Here is a 7329-nt window from a genome sequence, read left to right on the forward strand (position 1 = left end):
CTAACACCAAAGCTGGGGGTTATGGTTCAAGGTGGGGAAAAACGTTTCATCTGGAACTCTGGTCTTTTTTGTCCAGTTGTAGAACTCTTGTGCTGTGCGATTAGTAATGAGAAAATTGACGAAGTCTCTATTTGCTACAATGTGGATACTTCCTTTGAAAGGACGAATATTTTATGGTGGTATTCCTGCGTCTTTCCATCGTGTATGCCATCTTCTACAGAACCGAACCTGTCGAAGCAAGATATAGTTCAAAACAGGATGATTCCAAACGAGGAACGCATATCGAAGATTCAAAATATAATTTCATGCACTATTTTCTGTATATATATTTGTATAGCACCTTAAATTGTTATATTAAGCAGCCGAATAGGTCTTGTAGTAAATAATGGTGTATATTCATGAGTATTTCCCATGTCTGAAATAATGAATGCACAAAAAATAAATATAATCGTTCCACCTGAATAATTTCAAATTTCAAAGGAAACAATCATACATCTATAAGAAACTCTAGGGAAGTTTTGCATTTAGGTGTTGTGACTGGTCATGCAAGATATAACATGCATTTAAAGGTTGTATCTGAAAATAAACCCGTGCTGAAACAGTCCTTACCTGGCCAACATTTGTTTGGTTCTTAAACAAATGTTTAACCGTAAAATGACATGAGAATGAATAATCTTTAATAAGGAAAATGTATTGCTTAATATGTTAAATAGTAGGAGAAGAATCATACACAGTATCGAAAATACCATAAAGCGCTTTCTCTATCAGTAAACATCGTTTTAATTTTTAATTTCAAAGGTGTCACTTACATCACCACAAAACTGTCATAAAATGTTGGTTTTATAAGAAGATCGTATATTCTAAAATCACGAAATGTAATTTCACATTGTAGTAAAAGAAATCCCCAAAAGAAAAATCAATAAGAATTCATGACACACCAATGTAGTCTTCTATTCAGAAGTTGTGTTGAAGGAACTGCTCATACCTGTATGGATAGGTGCGTGAGTACCTGTCCAATTTTAAATATTGTCACTGTTATGGCTTTAGTGATCTTCTTCGAACTTTGTTGGAAAAAGATCAACGATCACTTACGACTTGCAGTGGATATAGAGAAATTTCTGTAGTATCTAAAAAATGAGTTGTCGTAAAATCAGGAAATCAGCGTTTTTGTGTATTCACGCATATGTAGCGCTCTTTATCTGAAACTTTAACTAATAGGATGCTTAAAAGCAACGTATTAGGAGGTGGACAATACTTTCCAATATTGTCTTTTGGTAGAGTTTCTGTACAGAAACTGTAAATCGAGTCAAATGTTTGTCTTGTTAACCCGGTTATCTTGGTAATTGCTAAATTGTGTTTAAATATCTCAATTTTACTTTTCTCTCATAATCAGTTCGTCGTTATAAACTGAATATTGATTAGCGAGACAAAATTTGTGTTTAGTGAAGTTCATACATGAACATAATACAAGTTTATGAATGTAATCAAAATTGTTTTCCTGTACTTATACCGAGTTAAGAACAGAAGAAGAACAACAGCACTCGAAGTATTTACCTATCTGTACTGACCGATATGTCGTTGGATCAATCGTACATAGTACATATTTTGACTAATTCGTAGTTTTTCCTGAGTGAAAATCCATGTCCAGTCAGGTTGATGGAGTATTTCCATGATTTGTACTTTTGTAGCGATTCTGTCATGCAAGACAATTCTGCATCTGCATCTAAAACAGAAACTGTACTCCAACGGACAGAATGTGATTGCGATGCGATGAATACATTTTCAAAACATGATGCAATACTTTTCATTGCCTCTTTCACGTCGCGTGCAGCTTTTTTGTCTAAGTGTATGCATATGTATTCCGAGGTCCATATATCGCTCGAAAGAATCTCTTTGCTTGGTAAACTTCCCTTATACATGACTATGCTAAAGGCCAACGGGAACAAGTCTTCAATAGAATGTAGTGGACTTCTGATGTACCCCCTTATATTTCGAAAAGAACTACAGTTTTTGGTCACATTGATATATTCCTTGTCATTTATAGCTTTATGACTGACGTTTTTCAAACGTGTATACGTCTTGTTCATCTCGAGCTGATCTCCATCGAATAATTTTCTACAGTTTACAAGACTCACGGTTACTGGCGTTATCTTGTCTAGTAAAACTTCGGCATTTAGATAATTTGATAATAGAAAAATGGAAAACGTCTTCGGATCTGAGTGCAGTAATTCTCTTCATGATATCAAAATTGAGAGAACATGTTGAGAATAAGTAGATATAAACCACCGTATACAAGGAAAGACGTCAAAACTGTAGCAATAAGAATAAAACAAAATCTGTTCAAATTCATATTGAATTAACATGCTTTCTGTCTGGAGAATAATGACAACCTGAAAAAAAAATCAAAGGAATGGTGATTAGAAATTAATTCATTTTTCTCACATTTGCAGTATACAAGGTGCAAAGATTTGATGTACTGTATCTGAATGCATTGTGGGATTACACTTAAAATGAATGTAGATCAGGTTTCAGTTTGCAATTCTTGCAGAATATTTCAGAATATTAAAGATTGGCAATCTAAACTTTATATATATATATATATATATATATATATATATATATATATATATATATATATATATATATATATATATATATATATATATATATATATATATATATATATATATGTTTCTCAATGGAAAGATGCCGAATGTTTGACCATTTATTTCCCTGAATTTGCTAGATATTTACAAATGATTTAGCTTTTATTCCTTTTGAACAGGGTGTTCAAATTGCATCTGATACAGCGATATGACATTTATAAACATCATAACATCTAAAGCTAAGGAGCATCGGATACAGTGATATGACATAAACATCATGACATCTAAAGCTATGAAGCAACCGCTCCGGTGGCCTAGTGATTAGAGCGTCCGCCTCGGATGCGGGAGGTCGTGGGTTCGATCCCCGGCCAAGTCATACCAAAGACTTACAAAAACGGTACTAACAGCTGCCTCGCTTGGCGTTCAGCATTAAGAGGTTAGTGTTAGGACTGGTCGGCCCGGTGTCAGGATAATGTGACTGGGTGGGACATCATGCTACATGTCTGAGGCATGATGCCCCAGTGCTAGACATCACTATAAACTGCCACATTGCAGACATCGTAGCGATATGACTGAAAAACTGTTAAAGTTACGTTAAAAATCCAAATCACATCACAACACAAAGCTAAGGAGCAAGATCATGTCAACATGAACGGTTTCCATTCTATAAATAGTATTAGTCAGATACTTTTTCAAGAAGCTGTGTCGAGTGATAAACTGGATTGTGTAACGTGACAATATTATTGTCATGTGCTGGAAGACCTCTATCACAATACGTAGTTTATATTGATGTAACCAATACTATATAGCTAGATTGAAACATTTCCATGCAAAATCCCTTTCTTTATCATTAAATATAAACAAATTTGTTATATGGTTTCCTTTAAATATTTATTGACTTGCTGATTGTTTGCATACTACCAGCAGATGCACGTAGCCCGAGCTCTAACGTAGTATGTACGTGAGAATTCAAGGTAATACCTACAGGTTCTCACAGGGCGTCACCTGACGTAAATGTACATAACAATTCCAGTTACTAACTACAGCTTCTCACAGCCCAACACCTGACGTAGAATGTACATGACAATTCCAGTTCCTACCTACAGGTTATCGCAGCCCGACATATGATGTAGAATGTTTATGACAATTCCAGTTACTACCTACAGGTTCCAGCAGCCTAACATCTGAAGCAGAATGTACATATCAATTCCAATTATTACATACAGGTTCCTGCAGCACAACATCTGACGTAGAATGTATAGATCAATTCCAGTTGAAATCAGGTCACAATTAGTACTTCCAGTTCAGTACCCAAGAATGTAGTTCTGTGTAAGAACATTCTTTCCTCTCTCGTTTTTGTTGGTGATAGAATAGTTATATGTATGCATTTATTGACTTAAATGTATTTGTTTATTATTGAGAATATGATCTCAGAGTGTGGTTTTCCGTGTTATTTCGGTGACAGTGAACAGTGAGTAAAAAAGCATTGGTGATGATCCGGAAGTAAAATCTGTGTTCTGTTTACATGCAGCTCTTTTGACAGTCGAGCATCTCGACAAAATGCAGGTTAACCGTTGACGAGAACTTCACCCTGAAGTCATCTTTGAAGGTATTAACATATGATTTGTATTGATTGTCACCCAGTGGAAAGATCAGTATTGAGAAGCCAATGTAGTGTGGGATAGGGTGCTTCCAATATTTATTTAAATTATTATAGAAGTCCCATCCAGGCTCGAATTTGGTTTTAAGTTCTATTAGTGAAAGGTAAATGTAAAGCTCCGAGGCCTCATCAGCAATGCCGACGGTTAAATGATTGAATATACAAAAACGTGAAATTCAACTAATAACAATTCAATAATCAAATGATTCATATTTTCCAAGTGCTCCCCTTTCCGCTCGACCCCGTGAAAGCCTATTGCATCGTTTGATTTGTAGTGTGATATAGCTTTCCATCTGTTCTTGTGTTATACTAATCTGTGTATTCGCTCCTATTCCTTCAATCCCTTCTCCTCTTCCTTCCGACCTTTCCAAATTCTTTGTCCTCCTTGACTTCTCTATACTTCTCCACCGTTTCTGCTTCTCTTCCTCGACTGTATACCGACTAGACTTACTGACTCCGACTGCTCTCTATCCTTACTTCTGTCTATTCTCTTAAGGACTCGGAACTTATCTGAACCGGAAGTTCAGTTCCCCCCCCCCCCAAAAAAAAAATGCTTCATGTGAAAACACAAGGACGGTGCAATATTTTCCTAAGCCCTCTAATCTCACACTTCACCTAGCCTATCATCAGATAACGGCTATTAAAGTTCTTCGGTCACGCATTCAATCACATCGAAATGCTCATACCTTCTGGTATGGTACAACAACGTCGTATTAAAAGCAAGGTATCAACTAGTTCTCATACATACATAAATCAATAAATTGTATCACGTCAGTACATATTCCTAATTCCATTATACCAAACAATATCACTAATTCCATTATATCAAACAATATCACAACAATCAGTCGCATTTCTGTACACTACAACTCATACAAAGTATACATATATTCAAATATCCATGCTCTGATATATCCATACATCCATATTAACTAATCTTACACGCTTCAACCGTTTTCCAAATTCACAATCAAAGCATGTGTAAAGTCTAATACATGAATAAAGGCATTAGTTTACTACGAAGTAACCTAACAGCGAATTACAAAATTAAATCTGAGTAAAAGCTAACAATCTACATAATACTCAAATACGTGTGCAAATTAAACACTACAAAAATAATTATACGTACTAAACGATCCCAGTAATTAAGTATATATACGACACATAATTACAGTTACAATGTCGCAATATCCTGAAACATTCGAGCCAATAACATACTGAACTTTACGAAGCTTTGTCTTTCCTTAAAATCTCTTCTCTAAGTTCAACCGCGAAATTACGAGTGGCTTCCTCGGAATACCTATATTGCTCAGCAATCTTCCTAGGCGAGGGTGCATTTTCGCTTGCTTGTTAGAAGTTATTGTTCGTATCGAAATTGTTATTACGCCCTCCTTTTCATTTCCGATTGGATTTCGCCTTGACCCAGTCCAGTCAAACTTACCAGACAATGTCCTTCTAGCTGTCTGTCCACGTGGGAACGGATTTAGAACACTCGGGTTACTCTTATCTTAGGAGAAAGCTGTAACACATAGGTAGGAATTCACGCCATCTAACGCTTGTGTCGATTCAAGATGATGAATCTTCGCTCTGCTCACGGCAACCTTGCTTAAGAGATTAACTCTAGCCTGCGGCAATGTTCAGACATGAAACCATGGCTTGTAGTAATACTTTACTTTATACACGATCTACGAACTGGGGCTGAGCAAACGTGATATCCAGCCAGTCGCATTATCCTGACACCAGGCCGACGTGTCCTAACACTAACCCTTTAATGCTGAGAGCCTAGCGAGGCAGCTGTTAGTACCATTTTTATAAATATTTGGTATGACTCGGCCAGGGTTCCAATCCACGACCTGCCGCATCCAGGGCGGATGTTCTAACCAGCAGACCACTGGAGCTGTCCACGGAGTGAAGTATTATTGAGTTTTCAATCCATAGTTTGCTTTTGGTGAATTCAGTTTAGCGCTGCACGAGTGTCCCTGTCGCTCAAGAGTCCCTATTCATATATAATTGTGTAAATTAATTACGTGATCCTAGGTGCCGTATTTATAAATATAGACTGGTAAATTATACAATGGAATAAACTTCAAGAGAATGTCCCGTCGTCGGCAGATGCCGTTTATGTATTAGTGTAAAGTTATTTATGAATTGGACACGTTGTATCTTGCGTTTAGTGAAACGTATATCTTGCAGAGGGATTCGCGCCAGGGTTTGTGATGGCTTGAACAGGAATCGTTTTTAGTAGTTACAACACACACACAGACAAACACACACACACATACACACACACACACACATATATATATATATATATATATATATATATATATATATATATATATATATATATATATATATATATATATATATATATATATATATATATATATATATATATATATATATATATATATATATATATATGAACTGGACACTTTACATAGAGGTCTCTGGAATCGAGGAAAACTTAGAACTTCAAGCGGGATTCGCGCCAATGTATGTGATAGCTTCACCAAGAATCCCCTGTAGTAGTTACAACACACGCATACACAGACACAAACAAAGATACGCAGACACACACATACACACACACAGATATATATATATATATATATATATATATATATATATATATATATATATATATATATATATATATATATATATATATATATATATATATATATATATATATATATATATATGTATGTATGTAGTACGTACACTATATCACTGATATCACTGATTTACCACGATGTGTCAAAGATGCAGGATACATGCTATACATATATTTTATTTATATCACATATAAATGCACATATTATTTGCCCTTTGAACGAGTGATAAGATCGAATACAGGCAACTGTGTATTGACGGAGTGAATTAACTCACATTCCTTCCCTCAGTCCGCTCGAAAATGTTTTTCTGTGCCATTTGTGGCTATTCATAATCCCTTTTGCAAATTTGATAAGGTTGTTGTTTTCTTTCTTTAAGCTTCTCTTATTGTTCATATTGATTTAAAAAATAAAAGACACATTTAACATTTAAACATGAAAGATTGTT

At 35.3% G+C, this 7329-nt stretch overlaps 1 pseudogene; it reads right to left on the reverse strand.

Annotated features, from left to right (window-relative positions):
* On the reverse strand, positions 1–1808 carry LOC149772963 (beta-1,3-galactosyl-O-glycosyl-glycoprotein beta-1,6-N-acetylglucosaminyltransferase 4-like; annotated as a pseudogene).
* Positions 1809–7329: the final 5521 nt, after the last annotated feature.

The sequence above is a fragment of the Sinohyriopsis cumingii genome, unplaced genomic scaffold (genome assembly GCF_028554795.1).
Source record: "Sinohyriopsis cumingii isolate HCF-2022 unplaced genomic scaffold, ASM2855479v2 utg000957l, whole genome shotgun sequence".
Lineage (NCBI taxonomy): Eukaryota > Metazoa > Mollusca > Bivalvia > Unionida > Unionidae > Sinohyriopsis > Sinohyriopsis cumingii.